The following is a 25,848-nucleotide window of genomic DNA, read 5'->3' as shown; positions in this document are numbered from 1 at the left end:
GCAGTAAGATATATACCACATGTTCTCCGTTATAGGCGGAAGCTAAAATAACACGAATTTTAATGTAGAAGAGGGATGACTAGAGGCTGGGGAGGTTGGGGGAATACATCAGGGCTACAAAAATACAGTTGCATAGGAGAAAGATGTCCTAGTGTTCTTCAGCAATGTGGGATGCTTCTGTCTTACAATAGCCTATTGTATATTTTATGAATGACCCGGAGAAAGGAACTCAAAAGCTCCAACCCACGGAATAATGAGCAAATGGAAAAGTAAATTATCCTGATTTGCATACACATATCCACGAATTGTTACCACACGGTACTCCATGGGCGTTAGAGTTACAGAGCTTGGATTCTAAGCCGGTTTCTCTGGAATTGAAATCTGACCTCATATTCATGGCTGTTTGACCTCTCTGGGCTTCCTCAGCTGTAAAAATAAAAGCACACTAAGACTTTGTAAGTGCCTAAGAGAATATATTAGTATTTGCAAGGGACATTGTTTCACATATGCAGCATGCTGCATAGATGTGTGTGTGTGTTGTGAGTGTGTGAGTGTGCGTGAGTGTGTGAGAGTGTGTGTGAGTGTGCATGCACACGTGTGTGTAAGTGTGTGAGTGTGTGAGTGTTCGTGAGTGTGTGTGAGTATATGTGTGTGAGTGTGCATGCACATGTGTGTGTGAGTGTGCATGCACATGTGTGTGTGAGAGTGTGTGAGTGTGTGTGAGTGTGCATGCACACGTGTGTGTCTGTGCCATCAGTCTGTGCTGGGTTCATGTGGTATCTCTGGCTTAAGACAAAGGGCCAGGGTTATCTCACCCCTGGGTTGCGGGGCCCCAGTTTGGGCTTCTGTGTGACTAGTGCTTAATTGTTGTCAGGGTTCCACAGAATCCCCTCACCTCCATGTTTCCCTCCTTCTAGGTTCATCTTCATGTTAACAGAGCACATTTTCTAGGAGTCTCCTAGGAAGGGTGTATGAGGCTAGCAGGTAAGATTTGGAGACATCGTGCTTATGAAAATCTCTTCGACTCTCGTATTAACTTGACGCTGAGCTATAAAGCCATCTAAGTTAGAAAGCAGGCCCCTACTTTCCCTCACCGTTTGAAGGAAGGCACGGTGCCCTTGTCTTCCTGACTCTAGTCTTGCTGTGGCGGCATCTACAGTTGCCTGATCCCTGATCACATGAGATCTACGTGTGTATGGTGAGAATCTGTTCTCCGCATGCGCTGAAGGTTCTCACTGAGGTGACCTTTGGCAGCTCTAGTTTAATCAATTGTTATGAGGAAGGATGAGTCCTTGCAACTTGAAACCCCGATCTTTAACTCCGATTTTTTTAAAGATGTTGGGCAGACGCTCTGTGTCTAGAGCCGCCTACAGCCAGACGTTTTCTTGCAATATCTCATTGACGATTTTGTTTCTATCCATTTCCCCAGTTTGAAATGTCTTTTTATTTGAGATTATTAAACTGTTATTCTGGTCTGCACATCCTTAGCTCTCTTCAGGTCTTCCACACCACCCCAGAGTTCTTCAGTCTTATCTCCCAACACTTAAACTGAGTGATTGTGTTTGTAAATTTCTAAGATTCATTTTCATTTCTTTCTTGAATCTCCTTCCTCCTCCTCTTCCTCTTTCTCCTCTTCCTCTTTCTCCTCTTCCTCTTTCTCCTCTTCTTCCTGTTCCTCTTTTTCTTCTTCTTTCTCCTCCTCCTCTTTCTTCTAGCACTCTGTCATTGTTTTTAGATACAAACCTTTCTTATCTCTTCAAAGAGACAAAACCCACTTTAAGTTTCCCTTTCTCTATGAATAGTTTATGGAAATATCACAGCTAATAATTTTTGGAACCTGACTTCGAACTCTGGCAGTTTGACATCAGAGTCAGCTCTTTTGACCGTTCCACTAAAATTCCTTTGTTTAACAAACACTGGATGCTGGTCAGCCCCAGTAGCTGCTTGGACACAAACATTATATGTTTTTTTTTTTTCCTTTCTGAAACCTCACCAAAATTAAATGAGAGGATTAAAAACAAAACAAAGACAAATTCACCGGAGAGAATAAGATGGGTAATGACAGCAAAAATATAGGAAATTGGCCTTTTGTAAAATGATCAGTTAGATAACTCATGCAGAAAGCTTAGCACAGCACGTGCAGATGTATAACAAATATTCGGCATTATTTACTATTTCTCAGTTTATTTTCGTATTCTCATTTATTCTTCAGAATTAATTTATGATGTAAGTAGGTACACTTTACAATGAAAAAGGCTCTATCACACCCCTTTAAAATAATGAAAGAAAGTATAATTAGATGAGATAAAAACTAGAGCATGAAAATTGGTCAAAACAAACAAATAGCAGGAAATGAGCCCAAAAGATGACATAAACAACAGAAGCCCACTTTCCTACACCCAGGAATCCCATAAACACACTAACATGGAAACCACAATAGACATACCAAGGACCCGGGGCACACTGCCAAAGGCTCTGTGAGGTCAGGTGAGCTTTGATCATGTTGATTTATACATAGGTCTTGATTTCTTGGTGTCCTCCACCCCCACCGACTCTAACACTCAGTCTGGCCCCTCTTCCTCAAGAGTCCCTGAGCTCTGAAGGGAGGGATTATCGGAGACATATTATTTAAGGTTGAGTGTTTCAAGGTCTCTTACTCTCTGCGTAACGTCTGGCTGTGGGTCTCTGCACCTGTTCCCGTCTGCTGCAGGAGGAACTTCTCTGATGATGGCTGAGCAAGACAATGATCTGGGCATAATATGTCATTTTATTGCTATATAAAATTTAATTAAATCTTTTTTTTTTATAGAACAGTAGTATTTTGCCTTCCCTTGGGTCCCTGGGCTCTCTAGTCTCAGGTTCCTGGTCACCCTGACCAGTGTCCAGGGATGGGTTTGATCTCATAGAGTGGCCTTACGTCAAATAAGATATTGGTTGGTGACCCCCACGAGCTGTATGCCATGATTACACCAGCTTATCTTGCAGGGAGGACACCATTGTACAGCAGAGGGTTCATGCTTTGCTCGGTGTTTACATTTCTCCTTTGGTAGAGTACAGATTATCTTTTTGTACTAAAGATGCTAGAAAACAGGGGTTGAGGCTCTAGGTAGGCACCAGCTCATCTTGTGTTCAATGAGTCGTTATCGTCAGTAGGAGAGTCTTCCTGTCAATTTGTTAAGGACAACCTATAGTCTTGGCCTACGTTGTTCGGGAACTCCCATGGGACCCCATTGGTCAACAACTCAACTACATGTACCTTTGCTCCAGTACTGGGGAATTTATTTGGTGACAGAAGATGTCTGGTAAGGGCTTATCTTAGTTGGGGTTTGCTGTGAAGAAACACCATGACCACAGCACCTCTTGTAAAGGAAAACATTTAATTGGGGCTGGCTTACTACTTCAAGGGTTTAGTCCATTTTCATCATGGTGGAAATCATGGCAGTGCGTAGGCAGCTGGAGAATGACCTGAGAATGACCTCCCCCATCAAAGCCACACCTCTTCCAACAAGGCCACGCTTTTTTTTTCTTTCTATTTTTTGGAGCTGGGGACCGAACCCAGGGCCTTGCGCTTGCTAGGCAAGCGCTCTACCACTGAGCTAAATCCCCAACCCCAAGGCCACACTTCTTAATGCCACTCCCTAAGGACCATTCTACGGGGGGGGGGGGGGGGGGGGGCATTCCTATTCACACCGGCACAGAGCTCCATCTCTCCCATTATTTGGCCATTTTATTTAGATAGTCTTCATGTGTGTATACACACACACACACACACACACACACACACACACACACACACACACATATATATATTAAATATACTTTAGAAATAAGCTTCTGCTATATTAGGTTTCCATACAATACTTCAAATGACCTTTAATTATAGCTGTCCCTATCCATAATCCATCCCTCAATCCCTTCCTTCCTCCCCTTTTCCACCGGATCCTCCAAGTCCAGCCCCTCTTCTACCTATATGTATCTATTCTATTCCCTTCCTAATGAGATCTGTCTGTCCCCACCCCCAGTTCCTTATTTTATACATGACCTCTGCACCTTGAGATTGGTTATCACTGACTAAACAGCTAATGCCAACACATAACCATCTTTTCCTTTCTGGGTTACCTTACACAGGATGATTTTTTTTCCCTAGCTCCTCTTACCTGGAAATTTCATGATTTTATTTTATTTTTTAACAATGGAGTAATCCTCCATTGTGCAAGTGTATCATGTTTTCTTCATACATCCTTGTTAAGGGACATCTAGGGTATTCCCAGTTTCTGGCTACTATGAACAAAGTGGCAATGACCATGTCTCTGTGGTAGGATGAAGCACGCTTTGGGTATCATCCATGAGTGGTAGAGCTGGATCTTGAGGAAGATTGATTTCCATCTTCCTGAGGAGCTGCCATGCTGATTCTAATGGGGCTGTACAAACTCGCACTCCCACCAGCAATGGAGGAGTGTTCCCGTTGCTCCGCATCCTCGCCAGCACGAGCTACCGTGTTCTACTGATTTTGACTGTTCTGGCAGGTGTGTGAGGAAATCTCAAGGTAGCTTTGTTTTGTATTTTCTGCTGATAGTTTGGCCAACACCGTTTGTTGAAGGTGCTAACTTTCCTTTTTTATAGTATGTATTTTTTGTTTCTTTATTAAAAACCAGGTGTGGATTTACGTCTGGGCCTTCAGTTTGATTCCACTGCTTTTATTACCACGGCTCTGTGGTACAATTTGAAACTGGGGGATGGTGATAGCCCTAACAGTTCGTTGTACTCCACTGTTTGAGTTTCCTCTTTTGAGAATTCTCTGTTTAAACTTGTACTCCCACTTAAACTGAATTGTTTGTTTTCTTGTTATCTAGTTTTTTCGAATTCTTCGTATACTTTGGATATTAATTCTGGATGAGATGTGCAGTTACTAAAGATCTTACCCATTCTGTCGGCTGCTGCATTGTCCTAATGACAGTGTCCTTTGACATGTAGAAGCTTTCCAGCTTCATGAGGTCCCACTTACTAATTGTTGGTCTTAGTGCCTATGCTCACAGTGCTCTGCTCAGAAAGTCTTTTTCCTGGGCCAACAAGTTCAAGGCTATTTCCCATTCTCTTCTATTGGATTCAGTGTATCTGGACTTCTGTTGAGGTCTTTGGTCCATCTGGAGTTGAGTTTTACGCAGGATGGTAGGTATGGATCTATTTGCATTCTTCTATGTACAGTTTGTTTTCCTGCTGGTCCTAGGCCGATTTTTTATGACTGTAGCTCTGTGGTACAATCTGAAATTGGAGGATGGTGACAGCCCTAGCAGTTCTTTTACTATTTAGGATTGTTTTAATTATCCTGCGTGTGTGTGTGTGTGTGTGTGTGTGTGTGTGTGTGTGTGTGTGTATGCGTGCACATGTTTGATGAAAGCACAAATCTGCCCTTTCAAGATCTATGAAGAATTGTGTTGGAGTTTTGATGGGGGACTGCCCTGAATCTTTAGACTGAGTTTGGTAAGATGGCCATTTTCAGTATGTTACTCCTACCAATCCATGAAGATGCAACTGAAATAACATGCATTCTGTGCGTGTTTAAAGAGCGACCCCATACCTTTTGTTTTCACGTTCAAATGCTAAAGATGAAAAAAAATATTGTAGTGCCGTAATTTTTAGACTTACTAATTTTCTGTTCGTATAGATAAGCTATAGAAAACAGGAATAAATGACCAAAATCTGTCCGTTGCATGCATAACTCAGTGGTAGGTGCCTCGAGAAACTCATAGCTTAGTACAGTTGGAAAAGTCCCACAGAAGCTCTGTGTGAAGATAGCACATAGTTCTTATTAATATAGGAATAGCACAATTCCTATATTATGATGAAATTAAACAATGTCAACAAATTATTAAATGTTGATTGAATGAGGCACTCCTAGGAAGGGGTGGGTGTTATCATCTTAGTTTTATTCCCTGTTGCTGTGACAAAAGCAAAATGTAACTTATTCTACAAATCCAGGTTCAAGTCCACCATTGCACAGAGGTCAAGGCGTCGGGAACTTGATGCAGAAAGTCACGCCCACAGTCAAGAGCTTTGCATACATTCCTGCCAGATCAGCTCTCTTTTCCCTTCATAACCTAGGACCCAAACCCAGGGACCAGCACCATCCACATTTAGGCTGAAGTTTCCCATATCAGTTAATGGAATCAAGACATCCATCACAGCCATGCCCATAGACCAGCCTAATCTAGATAGTCCCTTCCCGAGACTGTCTTCCTAGGTGATTCAAAGTGTGTCAAGTTGATGAGGAATCATAGGGATCATAGGGATCCCAGGAGCCCTTGGCGCAGTCCTTCAAGACACATTAAAGCCGATGGTATTTATTACAAAGCAGAATTAAGGGACAATATTAGCAGAGCTGCGAGAGAAGGAGTTGGACTGCAAACTCAGCGAAAAAGGATGACTGAAACCAAACAAGGCATTGGACTAAGACTTCACGGACTTTGGACAGCGTTTGGACTTGATTTTGAGATTGGGCTGGAGGTGGTTGCTCTCTCTGCAGAATGGTAAATCGGAGCCCTGAAAGGAAAGAACATTTAATGGTCTGTGCAAGTGTCACCTGACACTCAGTACTGTTCATCTGAGCCTTCGCTCTATCCATGGTAGGGCTGAACAGTTTAAATGTCCTTAAGCTAATTCATTGGTTGGTAAATTTCGCAAAAGTAATATTATTAAGGATAGACGTGCAGTTGGTAAAGATCTTTTCTTACTTCTTTTTCTTCTTTTTTTTTTTTTTTTTTTTTTTTCCAGAGCTGGGGACCGAACCCAGGGCCTTGCGCTTCCTAGGTAAGCGCTCTACCACTGAGCTAAATCCCCAGCCCCCTTACTTCTTTTTCATACCACAATGCATTGCATCATATCAATATATTTGTATTCCCCCCAAATCACTTAGTCCCACATGGCCAGTTTATGCTTCGTTCTCAGCAAATTCTTGCTTGATGCAGGGATGAACACATTTTATTTTATTTTTTTTTATTTTAAACTTGAGTATTTCTTATTTACATTTCGAATGTTATTCCCTTTCCCGGTTTCCGGGCAAACATCCCCCTAATCCCTCCCCCTCCCCTTTGTTATGGGTGTTCCCCTCCCCACCCTCCCCCCATTGCCACCCTCCCCCCATTGCCGCCCTCCCCCCAACAGTCTAGTTCACTGGGGGTTCAGTCTTAGCAGGACCCAGGGCTTCCCCTTCCACTAGTGCTCTTACTAGGATATTCATTGCTACCTATGAAGTCAGAGTCCAGGGTCAGTCCATGTATAGTCTTTAGGTAGTGGCTTAGTCCCTGGAAGCTCTAGTTGCTTGGTATTGTTGTTCATAAGGGGTCTCAAGCCCCTTCAAGCTCTTCCAGTCCTTTCTCTGATTCCTTCAATGGGGGTCCCGTTCTCAGTTCAGTGGTTTGCTGCTGGCATTCGCCTCTGTATTTGCTGTATTCTGGCTGTGTCTCTCAGGAGCGATCTACATCCGGCTCCTGTCGGCCTGCACTTCTTTGCTTCATCCATCTTGTGTAATTGGGTGGCTGTATATGTATGGGCCACATGTGGGGCAGGCTCTGAATGGGTGTTCCTCCTGTCTCTGTTTTAATCTTTGCCTCTCTATTCCCTGCCAAGGGTATTCTTCTTCCCCCTTTTAAAGAAGGAGTGAAGCATTCACATTTTGATCATCCAGCTTGAGTTTCATTTGTTCTAGGCATCTAGGGTAATTCAAGCATTTGGGCTAATAGCCACTTATCAATGAGTGCATACCATGTGTGTTTTTCTGTGATTGGGTTACCTCACTCAGGATATTTTCCAGTTCCAACCATTTGCCTACGAATTTCATAAAGGCATTGTTTTGATAGCTGAGTAATATTCCATTGTGTAGATGTACCACATTTTCTGTATCCATTCCTCTGTTGAAGGTCATCTGGGTTCTTTCCACCTTCTGGCTATTATAAATAAGGCTACTAAGAACATGGTGGAGCACGTGTCTTTTTTATATGTTGGGGCATCTTTTGGGTATATGCCCAAGAGAGGTATAACTGGGTCCTCAGGCAGTTCAATGTCCAATTTTCTGAGGATCCTCCAGACTGATTTCCAGAATGGTTGTACCAGTCTGCAATCCCACCAACAATGGAGGAGTGGATGAACACATTTTAATGTGGGAGAAACTCAAGGGTAAGAGGAAAAGCCGTAATCAGGAAAACATTGGAATTGTTTAGGAACACTAAGGTTGCCAAATCACTTGACAAATATTCTTGAACTCAGCTAGGAGTTTTAGTTTGCCTCTTTAGTGGGCGAGTCTAGAAACTAAACAGAAAGCAGAGCTCTCACATCACCAACAGGAGTTTGCCTTTAATGCCAGTTTCGAAGCCGAGCCACTCAAGACGTGGCTTGCTTCTGCCACAGCTGCTTCCGTGAAGGTGCCTGACCTTGGATGTTCTAAGAATGAACGCTGATGGAGTTCTGTCCCATGTGTCTGAATTGGCTCCAGCCGTCTCCAGACCACAGGGTTCACAGTTTCCTGTCCTTCAAGTAACATTAATACTTCAGTGGGCTCCGTTGTAGGGTGGGTAAACTGGCCGAGTCATCAATCTGTCCACACCACTGCTGAAGAGATCCCTTCCTCAGAACTGGGATCCAAATAGAGAAAACAGCGTATCTGTTTCTTACCCACCTTCTGACAAAAAGCTCAGATCTTACAACAACACCGTTTTACAACACGTAAGAACAATACATCACAACCCTTACTTGCTTGACCGTCTTCCTGTGTAGTACAGGGAGCCCATGCGTGAACATGTTCCATAAACTTGAAGGAGGATGGTTTTTGTTGTGTTTTAGGTGATTTTAGCAGGGATGAGATCCTGGAGGGTGCTCCTCTCTACCCGGAGAAGTGCTGAACAAATCTTTGTGCGTCTGAGGCCTCCTAGATGAAAGCGTCCAGGGCACTAATATGAAACCTCATGAAGTACATGTCTTGGCTGAACGATTTAATTTCTCAGGGACGCTAGGGCAAGGCTGATCGATAGAGAGGAAGCCAAGCTGATAATCTGCTCAAACTTTGCAAAGATGTGCTTTTTGAACTGTGCTTATAAAACACGTTCATCAGGAGATGGACAACAAGTGGCTTCAGGGCACCCAGGTGGGGACACTGATGAGATGCAGCCCAACTCTTTGCTGAGCTCTTGGCTTTGCTTCTGCGTAGGATGTGATATAACTTCCAGGACGGCATGGGAAGGTTGGCATGTGAAGCATGTTTCTGTAAAGCCAAGGGTGTCTCCATCACCAGGGAGGAAGAGCAGTGACGCCTGACGCTTATCACAACCCTTCACACTTGAGATGCACACATCGTGGGTCTTTACATTGAGGTCCCGATGTCAGTCCCTTCTCCCAAACCTCCTAGCTTTACGGTTACTATTTTTGATTAGGTCTTGGTATTAGGAATAGGCCATCTTGCATCGGACAACTTTCATAATAGCAAAAGCCCAGCACCGTCTCTAAAATGATCCTCTGCCCCTTCCTCCTGTAATATTTCCGTAAAGACAGCGCTGAGTGAAATGGACAGTCTGGTTTACCTTCTTTTGTGTTAGCTATGTTTCCTCAAGAATCGTAGTATTTCTTTTCCAATATTCCTCACAGTTCTGAGCTTTACACATAGGAGGTGATAAGGGACCTGAGGTTGAGATCCTCTCTGGATCCCTGATGGAGGGATCATCCTACATCCTCATCCAAGCCAGGGCAAGTGGCGTCCATGAGGCACTATTCCTGGCACTATCCTTGCTGACACACACTGGTCCACTGGGGAAGTTGCCCGTTGCTTAGAGATAGAGGAAAATAGCAACAAATGAGGTTCAAGGATCATGGAATTGGTAATCTTGATCATGGAGTCAGGGCTCCAGTTGGGCAAGGGCTACACAGATGTATATCTCAGAAGATGAAGTGAAGCTGACGGGGGAAGGAGGGAGGGATGGTGTGTATAAGGCAAGAGCCTCTGCAGCTCAGAGTGGTGGTGGTGGCAGCCAGGGTGGTCCACAGCCTTTGTCTGTGCTTACTGTTGGCTTTGCTGCTGGCCGACACTGCATGAGTGATGCATGGCCTGGAAGAGAACAGAATTTGCTCAACTTTGCAAAATCCCCACATCTATTCTAACATCAGCAAAAAAGCCCCCCTCACTTGTCTGTACAGAGAAACGGTTGCTTCAGAATGGACGGTGTCACCTGGGCATTCAAGCATGGCTCCTTGGGAGCTCAGAGTGCTTGGTGCTCTGCTCCTCGGTATTTCCAGGAAAAATCGCTTGCTGTCTGTTGATGTCACGACTAAATATATGCCTGTTGCTAAGGTCTCTGTGACTTTTGTCCGTGAAGACGGTGAGAATGGTCTTGACGGTAAAGAAAGCTCCTTACACTGATGTTGCTTAGCAACCAGAACTCGTTTTCTTCCTAGTCCATTGCTTTAAAAAAAAAATCTAGGTTGTGTTAAATAAATCTGGATCTGAGGCACAGGGCTCCTGTCTGTGTTTCTTGGGATCTTTCTTAGGGTTCAGATTTTGGGCATCAGTACCTGGGTACAGCCTCCTTTTCAGTCTGACCCCCATTTATCTGTTTTTGTTTTCATCTGAGTGCTTTTTGCTTAAGATGTGGTTTGGTGGTGCCTGTCCTGGTTCTTCTGTGCGTGATAACATATGGTCCTGGTGTGTCAGTCAAGACGGCTTAGGTTATAGTCCTGGCTTTACTATGAACCCGAGAGTTTCGAGAAAAAAAATGCTTAGTCTATCAGTGAGGATAAGCTAAGCTATGCTGAAGGAGTAAATCTGCATTTTCACACAACAGAGTCAGTGTCTTGCTTATGCAAAGTCTGACATGAGCAGCCTTCATAGAGTGTTAGCATTTCAGTATGGTGAGGGAGGGGGAGAGAAGAGGGAGGGAGGAAGGAAGAAGGGGAGAGAGGGAGAAAGAGAAGAGGGAAGAAGATTGAGAGATCGATCGATTGGTCGGTTGATTGATTGATTCAGCTTCATTTTATATGGGAACGAACATGTTGCTAGTGTCACAATACAGAGGCCGGAAGTAGGTGGTCACGTGACTGCAAGCTACCTATAGGAACAGGGCATTGGAAAGGAAAGGAGACAGGAGACTTTTGGGGTAGCCAGTGAGCAACAGCTGGTATCGTTTGCCACTTGTGGCATCTTTGACCCTCCATCCATCAGTGACCCAGACAGACTGGGTAATTCCAAGGGTAGCTTTACACTTGTACAGCTCTAGGAGGCTCTGTGTCTTCATGTCACCATGACTCCAGATTAAATGTTCAAACTTCTCCCCTAGTGTAGTTTTGTTTCTAAAGGCAGCCGAGCATCGTCTGCACCCATTCACTTTGTCCCAATGGAGACTCATTTCTGTCACTATAAGAACTATTCCTTGGGCTGGGGGTGGCAGGCACCAACCAGTATGACACAGAGGTGGAAAAGTTAGAAAAACTAAAAGTGCCTGTGCTATGGAGAGAGGCAGAACAGGAGATACCATAGCAGCGACAGGTGAGAGATAACCTAGATGGACATATTGCCTTTGCCCTGTTGGGTCTGCCCCCAAAACTGTGCCCGCCCGGCCACAGAGTCCCCAGGCTCTAGGCTACAATAGAAACCCAAGATGGGGAAAGGTTCACTTTCTCCTCAATGGACCCTCATTGTCTGCGATGCCACCTGAGGCTGTGTTGGCGTCTGTGGTCCATGCTGGTGCCCCAGACCACAATGAAGCTTGAAATCTATGTGGATGTATACAATCTGTGGGCTGCCTGATACTTTGGTGATGTCCTCTGTGGGGCCATCCTGACATGAGTGGCACGTAACTATCTGAGGCCATGTTGAAGCCGGTAGTCTGATGAAACTGCTGAGAGCCATGAGTGGGCCGGTGATCCTATATGGCCGTGTTGATGTCTGAGGCTTGTGTTACCACGGAAGCCCAGCTGGATGTCTGTGTTCTGGGCTGCTGTCTGAAGCCATGTTACTGTCCCAGAGTACAAGAGAGCTGGCCCTGCTCCTCGAGGGAAAACTGGCCCTGTTCCTAACCAGCAGCCTCAAGGTGACACCAGTTGTAGCTTGGGCCCAGTAGAGCTGGCCCCACCCCTGAGGAGAGCTGGCCCTGCCCCTGAGGAGAGCTGGCCCCACCCTTGAGAGCTGGCCCCACCCTTGAGAGCTGGCCCCATCCCTGGGAGGCCCCGCCCTTCCATCCTCTCTTGGGAGGATGGCCACTAAGAATTTAACCCTGCTCCAGTGAGTATATATAGACAACACAAATGAGCTTTTTTTTCTTCTGCCCCACCCCCCCGGGTTTTTTTTCTGGGGCACACGGCGAGCTTCTTACCCAACTCTTAGTCAAGCTGTGAACCGAGAGGGCATCTCCCCAAAGTCAAAAACACTTGGCCATTGATCTTGGACTTTCTGGCTCTATCATTGTTTCTTTCCTGAATAAACCTTTAAAAAAAGGTTTATAGAGCCTACAGATTGTTTTTATTCTGGGATAGGTCTTTTCTCATCATTGGTTTCCCGTGTGTGTGTGTGTGTGTTTGTGTGTGTGTGTGTGTGTGTGTGTGTGTGTTTGTGTGTGTGTGTGTTTGTGTGTGTGTGTGTTTGTGTGTGTGTGTGTGTGTAGAGAAGATCTTGTTATGTAGTCAAGGTTTGTCTTGACTTTACTATGTATCCTGCTCTGGCTTTGAGCTCACAGTAATGCCTCAGCTTATGGTTGCGTACCACCATGTCTGACCATAGGTGGTTTCAAAGTAATGAAGATTACTCAGCTCCCTTTCCGTCTAGAGGTGGGTTCCGTGAACTGCAGTCATTTTTAGATCTGAGCATTCTTTTTTTTTTTTTTTTTGGTTCTTTTTTTTCGGAGCTGGGGACCGAACCCAGGGCCTTGCGCTTCCTAGGTAAGCGCTCTACCACTGAACTAAATCCCTAGCCCCCTGAGCATTCTTTTATTCCATCCGTAAGGTCTGGAGGACGGAGTGTAACTTCCAAGTTCAGGCTATAAAGGTCATGCTCCTTTGTCTCGCTCTTGGGACAAACGTTTTTCTTAGAAACGTTTCTTAGAAACGTCCCAAGGTTATTCTAGTCTGAGTTATCCCAGTCAAGGTACTAGACATGAGAGTATAGAATCTGGACGTTCCAGGCTTCCCAGGAAAAGGATGGTGTGGGCGGAGTAGAAAGGATGAGGTGGGCGGAGTAGAAAGGATGAGGTAGGCGGAGTAGAAAGGATGAGGTGGGCGGAGTAGAAAGGATGAGGTGGGCGGAGTAGAAAGGATGGTGTGGGCGGAGTAGAAAGGATGAGGTGGGCGGAGTAGAAAGGATGGTGTGGGCGGAGTAGAAAGGATGAGGTGGGCGGAGTAGAAAGGATGAGGTGGGCGGAGTAGACACAGGCATTCGTTCCCACCTCACCCTTTCTGCACTCTTAATTGATAGGCTCTGTGAGCCTAGTAAGGGTGGTAACCAGGGCAATAGTAATCCCTGGTGCCTTGGACCTGGGAGAGTAATACACTTTCATGGAGATTCTGAAAGGAACTTGACTATGTATTAGTGTGCTTTTTTTTTTTTTTGCATATTTACCAGTGGAAAAATTTAAACATATCTAAAAGCAAAATCTATATTTTAGGCATTTTTGTCAATGGGCTACATTAAAAATGATGTAACTTTGTCTAATTATTTCTGCATGAAACTGTCTCCATGAAATAAAGACTTTTGTGCCTGTATGCCACTGTCCCACCTTTAGGAGTCATTTAGAAACATGCAGATTGAACAATTAAAGGCTGCTTTCGATACCAGCATTGACAGAAGCTACAACTTGTTAAATAATTTCTGCCACCCAACCCAACTGGCTCTGCTTGAGTATGGACCTGATGACCTTTCAGTCTCCCGGTACCTACTTGGTACCTCCGTGATGCTGGAGCCTGCACAGGGTTTATTCTTCCTACTTTGTAATGTTTCAAGCTGTCCTGTGGTCAGCAGGAGAGAGTGTTCCCGACTCTATCTACAGAGAGGAAAATCAAGCAACTGTCAAAAGACAAATCTTTCCAGTCTTAGGAATGATACCTGATTTGTTGCAACTTCACAGATAATTAAATGAATGGATGACCTGTGGCTTGGTATGGTGGCCATCGAACACAGCTACTCACAGACACCTGTTAATTCAGACCCTCTCTGTTCCTGCGTATCTGCATGAATATGCACACAGATGCACACAGCCTTACACATAACTTGCACAACAGTTCAAGTTGTTATGTAAAGGAATCTTAGATGCAACCCCGTATTCAGTGAGCTTAGAGTTTTGGTTTCATGATTGTTCTTCAGAAGGCTGACTGAAGGAGCAGGTGGCTGGACACTCATAACTGAGAGACCTTTTATTTTTTCTGTTGTTGGTGTTGGATTTGTGCAGAAGTTGGATTTGTCCAGTCTTTCTGATTAATGCCTTTGAACGGTGTCCAAATGGAAGACGTTGCTATATGCCCAGCACGAGTCACGTCTGGTGAAGTGGGCACTGTGAGTTCCAGAGGTGGTGCAGACAGAATACATTTACAGGAGTAGAAAGTTGAGGTTGGAAGGAAGCCTGCCTTCAGAATAAGCTGAGTGACAACAAGCGCACAGTGACCTCTGTGCCTCTGTGCATGTCAATGCTCTCCACTTCTGTTGCCTGTGTGCATGCGGAAGACCAGCTCTAATGTATGTCTTTACAGATTGACTTCTTCTTCTTCTTCTTCTTCTTCTTCTTCTTCTTCTTCTTCTTCTTCTTCTTCTTCTTCTTCTTCTTCTTCTTCTTCTTCTCCTCCTCCTCCTCCTCCTCCTCCTCCTCCTCCTCCTCCTCCTCCTCCTCCTCCTTTTTTCTTTTTTTCGGAGCTGGGGACCGAACCCAGGGCCTTGCGCTTGCTAGGCAAGCGCTCTACCACTGAGCTAAATCCCCAACCCTACAGATTGACTTTTATAGGCATTGGTATATTTGCTGTCTGGAGCCAATTGCTTGTCCAGTTTTAACTACGCATCATTGGCATCAAATACTTGGGTTTGACAATTACTCCCTGAATGTTTTGCTCATTCTACATTGTGGAAGTTGGTGTGGCCACAGAGGCTGGTGGAAGAGAACACCACAGAGATACCCAGGAAAGGTAAACCTCCAGGCAGCAGAAGGAGCAACTAAAGGTTGTGGGGCCCACAGAAACCTATTTTAGGAAAAAAATAGAGTAAGACTGGCATCTGAACTGGATCTGGTGGCATCTGCCGGTCATCCCAGTAACTAGTGTCACCCTCAATGGGTGAAGAAGGGGGATTCTGTTATCAAGGTTGTCTGGGATATAGAGTAATCTCAAGGCCAGTCTGAGTAGCTTATGAGATGCTATTTCAAAATAAAAAGAAAAGAAAAGAGAGATGGCTGAATGAACAAAGGGCAGAGACACCCTGGGATCCAGCAGGGCTGAGCAGTGGCAAAGTTTGGCTTTTAAACGTTCTTTTAAAAATATCTTATGGTTTATTAGAATGGTTCCAATGTAATTAGTGAAACTTTGGATTAAAACCAAATCTCGCCAAATAGAATGGGAACTAGAAATTAAGGTTTATCTCTTAATTTAATGGGACTGTGGACACGGCCAGACAGGGCTGAGCAGTGGCTGGGAATGAAGGTAGAGAGACTGGATTTGTTCCTCTCCTTGCTGTTGAAAAAGAATGACTGAGAAGCAATTTAAGAAAGGTTTGTTCCGGCTTACCGTTTGAGGGACTCTGATCCATCACGGTGGGGAAGGCATGGAGACAAGAGTGAAGCCGGCCGATCATGCTGCATCAGCGACCAGGAGACTGAAAATACGCAGGAAGTACGTATGAGCTACAAGACCTCAGGACCCGCCCCCAGTGACCCACCCTCCAATAAGGCTCTACCCCCTAAAGGTTCCACAACCTCCCCAAGTAGTGCTACCCCACTGGGGCTTGAGCGTTCAAACACACAAACCCATGGGGGAGAGGCGCTATTTCATGTTTAAAACACTACAGGAAAGGAGACACTGTGCAGGGCATAGGGAGAAGAATGGGACCTGGAGGAGTGTTGGGGAACCATGACGGTAGGAATGAGAAGGTATGAGAAGCCCGTTAGAGAACAGACTGTGGGGCTCTGCGTGGCCCAAGTGGCCGGAGGATGAGAATCCCCAGGAGGCAAGTGGTCTATTGTCACAAGGCATGGTTGCCCAGTGTTCTATCCCAAGTTTCCTGCACACCACAGTGCTATGGTGGCTCTGCCTTAAGCTTCATGAAAACTCAACCCAAGTCTATAAATACTTTGTCGGGAAGTCAAATGAGCCACATCCGAGGCTGGCTCTTTGTACTGCCAAAGAGGCGCGAGAAAGAGGTCCAAGAAAACTCACTCACCCGTTGTTCAGTGAGAAGTACTCAGGACAGGCTTAGATGTGGTGATAGGAGTTTTCAGGTAAGAGTGAGTCTCCACAGACTTACTCAGGCATTGTCGGGGATTCGCTGTAGACATAAGTGGGTTTAAGTAGAAATGTATATTGGCTTCCAACTCTACCTTTCCTATGCTGGGGCTGTGTGTAACAATAATTCCTTGGTGATGTTCTAGGATGGAATCAAGACCTTGGCGTGAACGCTAGGTTTTCTGAAGCTGAGATACTAACTTACTTTGGAGCCGTGACTTTTTGGGGGGTTACATTTTGCTTTGTTTTATTCATAGTCATTTTGGGATGGCTGCCCATAAACAAACAGATGAAGAAACAAATGGGAACGCTTACAAATCAGCTCCTCTTGAGATACTGACTTTGGCCGGGCTGGCTAATGGTACGGGGTTATGATGAGAATTCCTCTCATTCTTGGCCCCAAAGCACATTTTGTCACACATGATTTATTGGAGTGTTTGGCTTCCTTAATATCCCCCGCACTGGAAATTGCTGTGTTTGGCAATGCACTGCTTAAGTTTAAATTAGGAATTTGTTTCTATCAGCTTGATCAAGGGTTGGAGGAAGCCCTATAATTTGTCTTCTGGAAAATAACACAAACTATGTTTCTCTGGAGATGAATCTTTCAACACAGTGTCTGTGGGTGGGGGTCTACTACGTGCAAGGAAACCTTCCAGTGCTGAGAGAGGACTTGAGATGCTGGCTCTGTTTCTAAGGGGTCGCTCGAGATCGTGCCCAGAAAGAGGATAAAAGACCCATGGGGCAGTTAGCGTGAGAAGTTAGATGAGTCAGAGAGGTAGGAGGTATTCACTGACCTAAGGAGAGATGAGTCAAAGTACTGATGGCGGTGGAGAGGGAGGGAGGGAGGGAGAGAGAGGGGAGGGAGGGGCAGAGACAGAGACAGAGACAGAGACAGAGACACAGAGCCATTAGACACTGTTGAGTTAGAAAGTGCTTACAAAGGCATCCTTTCCATTTTAGCAGCTTTATTGAGTAAGAACTGGCACCAGTTAGGAATATATATTAAAAGTGTAAAAGTACAGTATGTTTTGGCCCATGTACATACCCATTAAATCATCACCAAGATCCAAGAACTAAGGAAGCTTAGCACCCAACATTTTCCCCGCTCCTGTTTGTGATGGCCTTGTCATCCTTCCACCTGCAGAGACTCATCCTTTTCCCTGGGTCATTTTCCTTTGCACTTGCTGGATTCTTTTCTCTGCCGTCTGTTACATGGGACAATTATTTTGAAAATTCCTCCAGGTTATCATCTGTATCAGTAGCTCCTTCTTTTAAAGTTGTTGAATAGTGAACGTTCATCTTGATGTGTCACACTGTCCTGTTGCTATACCCGTCGATGGTTAGCTGGTTGTTTTCAGTTTGGGGCCGCTACAGATTAAAGATGCGATATTGATTCACAAACGGTTGATGGACACATGTTTCTGTGGTTTTGGTTGATGAACAGTTACTTGGGTGGTTTGAGTAGGAATGGCCTCCATAGGCTCATGTGTTTGAATGCTTGGCCATAGGGTGTGGCATTATTAGGACATGTAGCCTTGTTGGAGGAATATATCATGATGGGGATGAGCTTTGAAGCCTCCTATGCTCAAGCTGTACCCAGTGTGGTATAAAGTCTCCTGGTGTCTATAGATCAAGATGTAGAATTCTCAGCTCCTTCTATAGCAGCATGTTTGGACATTTCCATGTTTCCTGCCATGATGATAATGGACTAAACCCCTGAAACTGTAAGTCAGTTCCATTGAAATGTTTTCGTTTTTGAGAGTTGCCTTGGTGATGGTGTCTCTTCACAGCAATAAAACCCTAGTTAAGGCAGAATTTGGTATCAGGAGGGGGGATATTGCTGTCATAGACTCGACCATGCTTTTGTATGGAGGGATGTAGGCTTTGGGAACTTCGGGTTAGGAAGGCAGTGGAATGCTTTAAGGAGAGCTTCATGGATCATCCTAGTAGGAATATGGAAGGCAGTGGTGCTGAGGGTAATTTCACTGTGGGGGCCTGACTTAAGAGGTTTCAGAGGAGAAGACTTAAAAGAGTTGCCTTGGTCATGGGGTCTCATTACAGAAATAAAACTCAAACTAAGACAGAAGTATATGTTTTGACAGGTGAAATGTCAATTCAAATATCTTCCTGCCTTTTGAGCAAGTTGGTGTTTTCTTATCATTGACCTTGTGGCTTTCTTTGTGGTGATGGGGTAGAACTTAGGACCTGTTTGCTAAGAGAGCACTTTACTACTAAGCTATATTCTCAGATTTTTTGAAGAAAGGACTTCAGGTAGATGGACTGTTCTTGAGCTGTGAAGCTGAAGAGAACCTTGAACTCTTGATTCTCCTGTTGGTCTCTACTCCTAAGTGGTGGATTACTGGCATGCATCTGACATGTAGCTGAATTGTGAGATTTTATGTATCCTGGGTCCAAGAGCTATGTCACACGTATGGCTCATCCCTCCAGTTTAGCTTAGGTTTTGATTCTTTCAGTATTTTTTTTGAGGAACAAAAAATAGGGTTGATGAAATCCAGTTCATAAAGTTTTAAAATCTTCCAAATTGTGCTTTTGGTATCATACCCCAAAATGCCCCAGGGACCCCCATAATGGAGGGGAGAACAGACTCCCATAGTTGATCTTCTGGCCACCCTTGTACTCCTCTATGGTACTTGAATGCATGCATGAGTGTTATATTCAATATATATATATATATAAACAAATATATAAACACAATCTAATAAGCCATCTTCGGCTAACCCAAAGCTAAGTCTTTCTTCAACAAATTTTGTAGTTTTTAGGTTTTGCCCTAGGGGATGTATGGTTGGTTTTGAGTCCTGAATTAAATTCTAGTAAAGCAGGAGGAAGGATGTGAGAGAAAAGTACAGAAGGCAGTGGTGGCCATTGTGATCTGGCCGGGGCAGATGGTCAGTGTGGGCAGAATTGGAGGACCACAGCTCTTGTCTCCAGAACCACAGTATCCTATCAGTTCCACAGACATACTAAGCTCCCTTTCTGCCTTAGTATCTCAAGCGCACCAATCCCTAGTCCTAGAATGAATTGCCCTTCCATTTACCTGGACAGCCTGGGCCAAGTGTCTCTCATCCAGGCCTGATTTGGATGTCTAAGTCAGGCTTCACGTTGCACAACTCTGTTCTGTGTGGATGTTGCCCTCAGAGTGGAACAGCGTTGTGATGCCCCTCCTAACTAGATCGAGAACCTCCTTACATGCCTGCCAGAGACACCCACCTTTTCTCTGTGGTGTTTATCATGGCATTGACGTATTGCCTTTGCATATCCGGCCCTCATTATATCTTTGAGGTCAGGTCTGTGTCTCCGCTGTTAGCATAGTGCCATGACTGCTCTCTGAAGGAGGATGAAGCAAGCATAGCATTTGCCCCTGGGGTCAGATTGTAGAGCATCTAGAACGTTAGGCAAGGCAACTTCAACATTGTTAGGGCATTTGGGTTCCATGTAAAGGATCTAGACAGGGAGAGTGGTTGAATCACTAACTTAGGTTTAGGTCTAGAAATATGTCTGAGCGTGAGGGTGCTTACTTAGTGTGTATTCAATCCCCGATATCACACTAGAAGCAAACAAATGGTGAACCATCTCAAGTTGTAGCTGTAGCTTGCTACACAGAAAGTCTAAGGTGGAGCCAACCTCTACTGAACATTTACTCCCTTTCCCACCACAATAAGGTTGAAATCTCCATGGTCAAACAATCATACTCCAGAGACCGTCTGCCTAGGATTAAAATGAGAATGCTCCAGGGACTGTCTAAAAATAAGAAAACACAAGTTTCCTGGAAAATAGCATGTACTTAATGTTATTTATTTATTTAGACTAGAAAAATTCAGCGTAAAGTACAAGTGACAAAATTTACTGATATTGAATACATGTGAGAACTTGGGTCAGCAGGATCTCATGTGTGGCTTAGGGGTGTCATTAATTATAGCACCCCTGGAAAGTTGGCTATCATGTTTATATTATTAATTAATTAAGTGTTTTAGATTTCAAGAATATGTGTGTGTAAGAATTTAAGTGTGTGTATGTGCTCGTGTGTGTGTGTGTGTGTGTGTATGTGTGTGTAGGGGTTGATGGGTAGGTTGGTAGATGTGTATATGTCAGGCTTCATGTGGAGGTGAGAATGCTGCCCTCGGGAGTTGGTGGCCCCTATGTGGGTCCTCAGGATCAAACTCGGATTGTCAGGGTTGGTGGCAGGTGTCTTTACCCAGTCCCCATTTATTTTTTACACTTAAACTCTCACTAACTTGGGCGAAAGGCTGCACTGGCGGGTATGTGTTCAGGTACACTCATGTTCTCGCCATGATGGTAGGCATGTGGGGGTTTTTATACATACCCCGTTTGTAAGAGTAAAAAGAGTTGTACCAGATGTCTGTACAGGGCATTCTGGTAATGTTCCCTGCTGTGTCACTTTTCTTTGTCGAGTGAGGTGGGGTTTGGATTTCGGAGAGAGTAGACGTCTATCTTTATTCCATAGCTGACCTCGGCCGAAGCGTTTCATCTGCATGCAGTGGTCCCTAATGTTTATGGGTAGAGGCTTTTGATCCCATTCCCCAGGACATAGAACTCATTATAAATAGAAAATCATATCTCAAAAGGAACCATGGGTATGGCTGTCATCACAACAGGGGTCACATATCTAGAAAGTCGCTGAAGCTTTTGACAGCTGTAGATTTTGGCATATGCTTTGAAATAGCTCTTCATGTTTTAATATACATATTAAAAACCATGGTGTCTTTTTATCCCCAGAATACTGTTTTTTTTTTTTCACAGTTTGTGTGTTTTGTCCAGTATTAATCTGACACGACGTGGCTCCATTTCCTTCTTTGACCTTTAAATCCTAGCCTCTCAGAAGCCTTTTCAGACTTTCCGAGTTACTTTGTTTCAATGCGTTTGAGTTGAGTTTCGCTTTGAGTTTCAATGTCTAACGTTCTCCTTCTAACAAAAGGGGGGCTGTCCCATTTACACTTTTTAGTATGACAGATGTATTCAGCTTCTGCACTAGTAGTTTAGGCCTGTCTCACACACTTTGAATGTATTGTTGCTCAACTTGTAAATGCAGTTAAATAAATAAACAAAGTAAACATCTTGCGTTACTAGGCATAAAGCTAGGTTCACGAACCCACACACCTGGGCCTCATGCTTGCTAAGGCAAATGTTTACTAATGGAGCTGGGTTAGCCCCAGCCCAGGGTTTAACTTTTGCCCAATCAAATTTTCTCTTTCTCTTGTAAGTATGCGTTTGTCCTGTGACTTATTTATGTCTGTGTCGACGTCCGCACCCTGTCCGTAGACTGTCTGGGTATTTATTAGATGTTATAAGCTCTTTAGAATCAATCTCTACCAACACCCTGTTTGTTTTCAAATCTGTGAATGAATGCTGCTTCTCGCGTTCTTTCTTCTTTTCTGTTTTTCAACTTCTGTGTTGTCAGAATATCCAGTGCTCGGCCTTTACTCTGCCTTTGTTTTCTCTGGCCAAGGTTCCTTCTGTTCTCACAGGTTTTGCTGCTTCCTCAGACGTCTTGTGGTTTGTTAACCTCCATCCCGCACCTTAGCCCCGCCCCTGCCACAGATGCAGCACCTGGAGAAGGCTGGTTTCGGTGGCAACATTCCCAGAATTCACTGCACGGCATAGGCCTTGGACTATTTTCTGTTTGTCAACCTGTAAGATTATTTGTGCTCATCCCTTTTTCTAAAAGTCTTGTGAAGTTCTTGTGCCTCTCAGGATCGATCGTTGCCATGGAGATGTCTAAATTAGTTGGATATTTTTCCGTTGGAAATGATTTATTTACCTGGCTTTCAAAGCATTATTTTCTTATTTTTGAAATTCAGTAAGCTGGGGTATGTGATAATACCGAACACAGCCGGTCAGTTTTTTTTTTTCTGGTATATGACATCCTCTTATTATGTAAATTCAACATGTCTTATTTTTGGGAATTATTAGCTTTACCTTTTTTCCTTTGCATTGTTTTGATGTTTCAGATGTCCCCAGTTTTGTTTTGTTTTTTGAGACAGAGTTTCATTGTGCAGCTTGGCGGTCCTGAAACTTGCTCTGTAGACTAGGTTAGCCTGTAATTCACAGAGATCCCTCTGCCTCTGCCTCCAAGTGCTGGGACTAAAGGTATGTGACGCCACGACTTTCAGTGTCCAATTTCCCCCTAAGCCATCACTGTCTTTAGTGGCCTAGGCAGCGTCTCTCTGACGCTTCCATACATACGGGTGCATTTGTGGTGTCCTGCGTCCTTCTGAGATGAGCTGGCTGACCTTTATTCATTCCCTGTTTTTTATACCTAATTGTTTGGGAGGAGCAAATCGACTCATTAGAACTTTCAAATTGCCTGTGTTTGCTTTCTGTTCCTGTCTGCTTCTGGATGGTAAGTGTTCTATCTGTGGCTGTTTTCTTCTTTCCCTCTTCCTACCATAGGCTACTGTGAGTAGTTCTCTCTTTTCCTACCATGGGCTACTGTGAATACTTCCTGAGACAGTTCCTTTTGATCCTCTGATTAGCTACCTTTGAGGGAAGTGTACTTTTCTGGGATCAGCAACCTTTGGGGGTTTTTGTTGGGAAGAGCATGGGACTAGACCTTTCCTGATCACCCCTGACTCTTACTGGCTGGTCCTTTAATCCTTACCTCTTCCCAGCCCATGGGGAACTCGGAGTAGAATATTTGTTTGCTGGTTACTACAGTAACAAGCTGTAACCGCCCTGGTCAGTGTGGTTTCTCATTCTCAACATTAGCTTTAGTAGCAGCTTTGTGCCCCTGCTCTATTGCTGCAAACAAGCTCTTCTCTCTGCTCTTCCTCTCTGCTCACCAGGGTGTTTCTTATCACCAAGAAACATGTTCTGGCCTTTAACCCAAGACCCAAGGCCACAGCATCATCTCCTCCCCTTTCTACTACAGGTAACCCCACTTGCTCTATTTTTGTTGGACCACCCATCTGGTTAGTAGTGTGGGGGCATTCTCCTGACTGATTAATAAAAGAAAAAAAATGAAGTTTTCACTAAAAGAAAAATTTCCCTTCTTATTACCTTCAAGTGATTCTCAAGGAAGATAGTCTGACTTTAAGACCATCTCTCATTTTAAATAACCTTTTTAAGTTGACTTTTTGAGAATTGTATACAATATATTCATGACCTAGTATCAAAATACCCTGTAAATTTGTATCTCTAGGTATGATCATATTCACCCACCCCTAACTCCTCTCCTCTCTACCGCACCTTTCTAACCTCCCAACCCCACGTCACTCCCTCCCATTTTGTCCCATTGTCTCTTATGTACTCTTGGGTGTGGGACCATCTGTTAAAGTGTGGTTAACCTACCAGAGACCACACCCTTGAAGAAAACAGATTCCACTTCTCTTCAAAGCCATCAACTATCCATGTCTCCTCAGTCAGCAGGGAAGACTTATGAGCCTCTGCCACCTTCAGACTAGAATGTTGACTGTCTTGATCTCATACAGGTAACCAGAGCTACTTCTAATTCACAAGTGTGGTCATAACCAGAAGACACTGTTTGGTTCTGGTTCTCTCTGACCTCTGACTCTTGCAATGCTTCTACCCTTCTTCCAAGACAGTCCTTGTTCCAGACAGTCCTTGTGCCGTGGTAGGGCTTGGGCACTGATATGCGTGCCTCATTTGTGGTTGAGTACTCTTGCATTTTAACCTCTATACTTTGACCAGCTGTGAGTTTCTGTCTTAACTGCTGCCCACTGCACAAAGAAACTTTCCGGATGAAGTCTGGGAGCTGCACTAACCTGTGTGTAGAGAGATACAAATTCTGTGGGTAGAGATACAAATTTAGAGGGTATTTTGATACAATGTTTCTTAGCAGAATAATAGTAGAGGGTTCTGCCATTGCTAGCAGAGTTAGCTCCCCAATCAGATTGTTCTTCAGATTTTCTCTACCCCATATCTTTTCCTGTCATGGAGCAAGACCTTAAATCCATTCAGAAAGCACTTGGTGGTCACCATACATTCATGACACAAGCACACACACCCATGGGTGTTCATTGTTGGACCAGTCATTATTGTAGTTCACAGGATTCACAGCGGTGTAAGACTGTTGAAGCTCCTCCACCTCTCAGAAGCCCACATAGCACTTTTCAGGACTCCGAGAGCCAGTCAGCATGGAGGAAACTTCCTTAAAACCACCATCCTAGAAGTTCAACACAGGAATTTAAAGCAGGTGGGCTATTTGTAGCACTGTATTTCAAGATATCTGTCAGCCGGTTTTGATGACAAAGCCATTTTCAAAGGCAACATAATGACCAATATCTTAATCTTACTTAGAAAGAAAAGGGCATCAAAATAACTATTGTAGATGAGTTCAAACAAAACAAGAACTTTCAGACCATATTAAAGTGTGCATGAAATGTCTCCTATGAATTTTTTAATGTCCTTAGTCATATTATGGAAAGGGTGTGGCTCCAGATGGGAGGAAGGGGGGGAGAATCTGGGAGGAGTAGGGGGAGTGGAAACTGTAATCAAAATATATTGTAAGAAAAAACTATTTTTAATAAAAGAAAAATCTAAATATTTACTTACCATTTGGGTTTAAAATGCATGAAATGTGTTCTATAGCAGGAAGCTAACAACACATGGAAGGACTTCTCTGAAGTTTAACTAAACTGAAGGCAGTTTGATGTGAGCCGGTTCTGCTTTGCCTTCCTAAATCAACCTCCGCAGACCTCATACATTTAAATTGGGAGTGTTGATTTATAGTGTGAAAGCTGGCTGATTAGCTGAGACATTTGTGGCAACTTTTAATGAAAGGATAGATTCTCACGAAGAATTACCTATTTGATTAAACCATTGTTAGGGAGAAAATAAGACCGGTCCTGAGTCATTTGAAATGTAGAATGTAACTCTGTGGGAGCAGTGGTTTCTTTGGTTAAGGGTATCTTATTAAAGTTTGCTTTTTGTACTTTAAAAAGAGAAAAATGACTGTAGGAATTTTTGTCCCGAGGTGCTCTAGCTGTTGCAGATGTTTTAGGAGCTTCTCTTGTCTCTACCCTTCAAAGAACAAAAAAACCAGGTTGCTTAAAACAAAACTAAACAAAACAAAAAACAACAGCCCAAGTGTGGCTGGCATATTTATGCGTCATTAATTCTCTGCAGTTGATGTACATGCTTCTCTCACTTGCAGATGCCCTTGCCTACCATGAGAGTGCATGCAGAGCAAACGAGTGGACAAAGCAGTCCCTCGGTCTGTCTTCCTGGGCTTGCTCACGGACGTATCTGTGCATTCTCTCATTTTCTTCCCTCCAGTGTTGTGCCAGCTGAACTTAGGGATTTAACTTGATAAAGAAGATTCAGTGTAGTCTCAGGGCTTGAGACAATGGGAGTGAAAAACTACTAGAGACTGGTGGGCATGGTTCATTAGTAATTACTATACAA

At 44.1% G+C, this 25,848-nt stretch overlaps 1 long non-coding RNA gene and 1 other non-coding gene across 7 annotated transcripts in view; one reads left to right on the top strand and one right to left on the bottom strand.

Moving 5' to 3' along the window:
• Positions 1–25,848, top strand: part of LOC148001154 (uncharacterized) — a 277,259-nt gene that overhangs the window by 110,643 nt on the left and 140,768 nt on the right. Inside the window, exon 2 of one of the 3 annotated variants that reach the window (XR_015638580.1) lies at positions 918–984. The exons of the other annotated variants lie outside the window; for them this stretch is intronic. This is a non-coding gene — a transcript (uncharacterized LOC148001154). The remainder of the gene's footprint in view (positions 1–917; positions 985–25,848) is intronic. 3 annotated transcript variants of the gene reach the window in all.
• LOC108352981 (uncharacterized) lies at positions 6,326–23,884 on the bottom strand. 4 transcript variants are annotated; one of them, XR_015638573.1, is made up of 6 exons: positions 23,773–23,857; positions 22,669–22,741; positions 16,385–16,489; positions 15,733–15,820; positions 13,906–14,009; positions 9,846–10,090 (listed from the first exon to the last, which is right to left on the bottom strand). It is a non-coding gene; the product is annotated as an uncharacterized LOC108352981 (long non-coding RNA). The 4 variants fall into 4 exon arrangements; XR_015638571.1 differs by lacking the exons at positions 9,846–10,090; positions 13,906–14,009 and adding an exon at positions 6,326–6,540; XR_015638572.1 differs by lacking the exon at positions 22,669–22,741 and having other exon boundaries at positions 23,773–23,884.

The sequence above is a fragment of the Rattus norvegicus genome, chromosome 15 (assembly GCF_021556685.1).
Source record: "Rattus norvegicus strain SHRSP/BbbUtx chromosome 15, alternate assembly SHRSP_T2T, whole genome shotgun sequence".
NCBI lineage: Eukaryota > Metazoa > Chordata > Mammalia > Rodentia > Muridae > Rattus > Rattus norvegicus.
The sequence above is the reverse complement of the archived record's forward strand: the minus strand, read 5'-3'. Positions and strand labels throughout refer to the sequence as shown.